This window comes from Zonotrichia albicollis, chromosome 14 (genome assembly GCF_047830755.1).
Source record: "Zonotrichia albicollis isolate bZonAlb1 chromosome 14, bZonAlb1.hap1, whole genome shotgun sequence".
Taxonomy (NCBI): Eukaryota; Metazoa; Chordata; class Aves; order Passeriformes; family Passerellidae; genus Zonotrichia; species Zonotrichia albicollis.
Genome location: NC_133832.1, coordinates 17,719,632 through 17,725,631, shown reverse-complemented (window position 1 = coordinate 17,725,631; position 6,000 = coordinate 17,719,632).

The window sequence follows — 6,000 nt, the reverse complement described above, 5'->3', positions numbered from 1 at the left end:
AAAGGTTGAAAAAGATGAAGGGGCTGGAATATCTCCCTTGTGGGGAAAGGCTGATGGAGCTGGGAAAGGAAATTAAACCCAGAACCTGGGCGATTCGTTTGTCTCCCAAGTGAAGTTGTAAACAAATGTGGAATTTTAAGGAGGATTAAAATGTTTTGATTGATTCTGTTCTGCATGTTCAATATCAATAGTTTAATTCCAGAGAGAATAATCTAAATAAAGTAGAGAGATCAGGATTAGATCAGGATCAATGTCCAGTTGAGGATAACAACAGCATTCACCTGGGCTGACTGCTTGCATCCACTTTTCTATGGTTCTATGGAAGTAATGAATTTTTAACTTTTTTTCAGTATCTGCAGATGGTGTAAAAACCTCACTACTGCCATTGAGAGGTAAGAATGAGCATCAAATATGGTTCTGTCTAATTCTATCTTTATGTGTATATATAAAGAAGGGTATGTGTGTATATATATATTTTTTTTTATATTATGTATAAGGAGTCTCTATCATTTTCCATCAAAACTTAAAACTTTCGGGTGAATTCAGGACTCCTCTATTGACTCTCCATGTAAGTACAAAGAAAAGGCTGCACTGAATAATCTCCTGATATTTTCCCCATAATGGTAAAATTTTGATCTTTAATGTAGATTTTGAAACCTACCTTGCTTGTCAGCCAATTCCCTGGCTTCATCTTGTACACTTGAAGCAAGAAAAGTCACCAAGGAATTTTGTAAAAGTTGTGGTAGTTCAGAAAGGTAAACGTCAGGCCAGGTTCATCTCTTGTTCTCAACTCTTCCCTGCATTAAAATTGATGAAGAGAGGATTTATCAGGATGAGAAGTGTTCAGCCATAACATGCAGGAATCCAGGGCCCCATGCATGTCCTCATTTGTCTTTGTCTTTAGTCATTTGTCATTTATGGTCATTCCAGCTTTGTGCAGCCAAGATTTGAGCTCTGTTTAGAAAGAGCTCTCATTGCACATTTGTAGAACCTCCTCTGAAATCTCTGAACCTTAATGAGGCTCTGCAGTCTCAAACTCACACTTAAATTTCTGCAGGCCAGAGCATGCTATTATGTACTGTCTTCATTACTTCTTTCAGTGAAAACACTTTTTTCCTAAGCAGGAAAAGAACATTTTGTCCTATTTAATTATTTGTTTGTTTGTTATTTTCCCAGAGAACAAAGTACTTGAAAACAATTTGAATTGTCAACTGCAATCTTGTGAATTTTCATAGTACTTTATATGAAGGTTAATATGCTGATAAAAATCAATGCAGCTGATCATCTGATTAATTGAACTAAACTGTAATTAGGTGCTAATGAAGATAATTTGTAAGCATATGGAATGCATGTAATTCTTAAGTTTAATTTCTAAAGCTTGACAGCTTTCTGTTCTACTGATTTTTAGTTTTCTCTTTGTTTTGTTTGGGTAGGTTTCAATGCTGCATTTCCTGTTTGGAAATAAAAAGAGAGAGTAGAAAGCGAAAATTCTTTTCTAAGGAGGTTGAAACAGGGCTGTGAACATCTAAAAGTTGGAAATTTGTGTGGAAATTTGTGTTGGAAATTTGTTTTACTCTCCGATGGATGAGGAGGACAGGAAATTATCTGGACCAAAGGTTATGGCAGGAGTGCACCCTTGTAGGAATTCCCACAGGCACCAGCTCTCCTTAACGTGAAGGTGTTGGAGCAGAGTCTCCTTCCAGCAGCTTGGTGGGAATGTGGGCAATGTCCCCTCAGAGGGAGGGAGGAGAAGGCAATGGCAAGGTGCTCTTGATGCTTTGTGAGGGCTGCCCTAGAACAGAGACTGGATGGAGTTACAGAATAAAGCAGGGATTTATTAAAAAGCCTCAGTGGATGCACCTTGGGCAGCACCAGAGCCCAGCCAGGGCTGCGCCCAAGATGAACCAAAATGGCCCCAAAATGCACAGCCGGGCACGGGCTCTGTCCCTGGGATCAGTTCTGGTCTATTAGTATATTGGTTAAACCTCTAATCAATAATTGTACAATTATTATAGAGTTAATTATCCAATTACAGCTTTAAGTTATGAAGTCCCATCCTTCTTGTTTTTCTCTCTTCATTCCACATTGTTTATACTCCTGGGCCTGAGATTTGGATCATTTGTCCTTGGTCCCCAGCTAGGAAAGGAATTGTTTTGTCTCCCTGCTCTGTGCACAGAGCTCACCATCCCCTCATATGAACCCAGACCCACGCACTAAAGCAGCTCAGAATCTGAAAAATACAAAAGCTAAACCTGAGGCATCACTCTCCAGGCTCTGCTGGTAGGGTTTGGTCAGACTTAAGAGGAGAAGCCAAAAAGAACATTCAAACCAGCATAATTTAGGTATTTTGCTCTTTTGTAGCATCTGGTTCAAAATAAGGAGCAGAGATTTGTGAGCAGAAAACTTTAACTGTAACTAGTCTTTGGGCAGCTTGATGTCTGTTAGAAGCAAAAATAATAACCCATACTTAAAAAATGATAAAACCAAATAGAGTCTGAAGAGAGAAAACACTCAAATCCCATTAAAAATCAACTGGCTCTGATTTCACTCACACAAACAAGGATTCTTGGTCTTGAAATTAAAGGTAATTGACATTTGTTTTCTTGTTTGGTTTCAATTTAAAATAATGATGCAGAGTTAATTCTCTGCTGTCTAATATCTGAGTCTTACACACACACAAAACCACAAAAACCTCATTTGCACCAGGACTGCCAGTTAATGATTTTGATCAGAGAATTGCACTGTGGTTTCATTAACTCCAACAAAAACTTTTGTTTCTTGTGCTTATGCCAGTTATAATTTGTTTTGATAAAGACAGGAGTTTTTGTACCAATCTTAGGGCCATTTCTCACTGGAAAAACAAGATATTGAGTATTTCTGTCCAGCACAGTTACTGTTCCACAAAGTTAGAGTGAAGCGTGGTTCTGTGCTTTCAATAACTTGAATTGCTTGAAAATACACATAATTACAGAGGACTCAACCTTTCTTTAGTATGGGTTAGCATCGTGCTCTGTCAATAAGGCAATAATAATAATAATAATAACTTGAAAAAGTAGCAAAGCTATTTGGATACCATGATAAATGTTTCAGATAAATTACTGGCTTATTACTGGCATTGACCTTCATGGCAGTGTTGAATGATTATACCCAACTTGTCAAACAAAACAACAGCTTATGATCTCAAAAAATTAAATTAGCTCAGCATAATTTTTAAAAATGGGGGGGGAAGAAAAGACAATAAATGCAAGTAGCTGATCAGGTCGTGTCTTTATTAATAACATGTCATTAAGCAAACTAAAAAAGCGTGAACTGTGCCATATTTAGAGATGAAGTGGGAGCAGAACCTCATTAGCCGTACCAGGAAATCTCAGTCAGATGGTGGCAGGGCTGGCAGTTCTTCACTGAGTGCATCTGCAGAGTCCATCCTGATTAAAAGGTCACGTAGAGAAAAAGGCATCTTGAGCACTGCAATATATTGGGCTGGCTTGGGCTTGGGGAGGGATTAAGGGGCTCCAGATCTCTTCCAAAATGGCCTCAAGCTGCTCCAGTGGTGGAAAGAAATAAAATACAGGCAAAGGTAGGCACAACAGCACAGAAAAGCCTTGATTTTTGAATATTTGGTATTTTAGCCTAATTTATTTTGAGATATAAGTGCTGGGCGGCATCACTGAAACTGGACTAAATCTTTGGACTTAGACTTGGTATAAAATAAGAGTAATTTCTTGGCTTTGCATATCAGGTGTGTTCCTTTTGCTCATATCAAGGTTTTAAGAGCAAGGAACACGATTTTAAGCAACACACCCCAAACTGGTGGGAATTTGTGCAACTTCTGCTGTAATTTGGATGAAATAAATTGCTGATGACTCCAAGAGTTGCGTCCCATAGGTAGTAAAATACCCAAGGACTACCCAAATCCTTCCCTTAGCTGGAGCAGATGATTAGGGTTTTGAACAAGAAACACCTATGACTAGGAGAGATTAAATCTATTTCTAGAACTATAAAGTTTGCTAATTGACCCCGTGGAGTTCAAGCTCCACATAAGAGCTGGCAGGTTACCAGCCAGGTTTTTTTTCAAAAGGGAATCCAGTATGAGCCACCATTGGCTGTCTATAATCCAGAAATACTGCAGTCTGTCTTACAGCTGAAATTTTTATACATTTCAGTGGCTGATGAGTTTTATAATCAGTAAAGATGTCCCAATCCTCTAAAATGTAAACTCTTTTAAATAACTAAATTCACTGCATCTGTATACTGTCCATAAAGACAAATAAAATGTAAATATTTCTCAGCTGAAATGCAGAACTGCTTAATCTCTCTCCTGGTGCCATATTTTACTTGAGCTGTGTCTGACTGCACATTGTCCTCCCTATAAATAAAGTCATTAGATTGTCCACAGAGCCTTGCAGACATGTCTATAATCAGCAGTGTTATAATCCGAGCACTTTCTGCACTGGGAGTTTGATCTATACAAACACGAATACAATAGTAGAGGGATTTTAAAAGTCAAATAAATGTCACTGGAGTGCAGTAGTAAATGTGTCCAAGGAATGTGCTACCTTAATTGAAAATTCAAATTACTGAGCATTGCTCCTTTTCAATAAAACATTCAGTGCTGTTGAATGAAAAATCAATAGCTGCTTTATAGTGCATTTTTCTTAAGCAGTAGGCAAGAACTCAATTCCCCTTCAAAGGATTTTTATTCTTCTACCTTTAGTATTTACTTCTCTCCCTCTTTTTCCCTCTCTCTCCACAGCAGAATGGTCTTCAGATTCCTTTGTAAGCCAAAACATACTTCACTGGCAAAATAAAACCAGAGCATGTGGTATTCAAATTTGTTAGCTATTGTTGTAGTAAAAGTCATTATAAAGTCAGGTGCTTGGGTACCTCTCTTTTTCCTGAGTGAACACTTAATTTAGACTGTGCCTACTGAGGTTTTCAGGAAATACTCCCGTTCACATTGGGATAGGATAGGATTTAATTTAAGGCAGGAGCTTTGACATCCTTGTAGGGTAATTTGAGATTTGTCCTTGATATTCAGAGGGAAAAAAAAAATATAGAACAAATTTGTAGAAGCTCAACAGGAAATGTTAAAAACGCGCTGGAGATTTGTAGGGAAAATTGAAAGGAAGTTGTAAATGCCTGCTAAAGCAGAGATCTTTGTGGAATGTGAGGTTCTTGGGGGAGATTCTCCATGATGTTTGATAGAGGCTGAGTCCTCCTGTTGCTTTTGGTGTTTGCCCTGAGCATTGTGAGCTTCCATGGGGGCAGGCTCTGCATGGAGGGCACAGCTCTTCTGTTGTCACTGGATTCTGTTGTCCCCTTCTGTTGTCACTGGACTCTGTTGTCCCCTTCTGTTGTCACTGGATTCCCTGGGAGGGAGCACAGGGAGGTTTTGTGCTCTGCTCTTGGCACCTGCCCCTTCTCCCCTCCTTTCCTGCACACCTGGGAGCCAGTGAGGCTCTCCAGCAGCTCAGCCTGTGTTGTGGTGTGTTGCAATATCCTGTTTTACCTTCTCCCTTCCCCCTCGCCCCTGGCTGAGTGTGCCCTGTCAATCAGGCTGACATACCAGCAAGGCGTCGTGTGATTGGTGTCCCTAGTCCCTTGAGACCCTGCCCCTTCACCTGGTTGGTGACTCACCTGTCCCCTCCCCTTCCCCTGTCCTGAGCTTAAAATGTTAATGAGACCATGCGGCCTCCATTCTGTTAGCAGCAGTGGCCCAGTGCAGACATCTCTGTACTCATGGAATAAACATCTGGCAACCTTCTAGCAGAATCCACTCCCTTTCTCTCCACCATCGCCAGAAGCTCTCTCTCCTGAGGTAAACGGAGTCCTGACAGCCTGGATTTGCCCCGCTGCACTCTCCAGCAGCCAAGGTATCTCTGGGGTAAAACACCACAGTGCTGCCTTTGGCCCAGCAGCGAAGGTCAGAACTGGCCCAGGCACCATCTAACTGGTTATATTGGGATTCATATTCCAATAAGCCTGCAGTTTGTGCCTCTG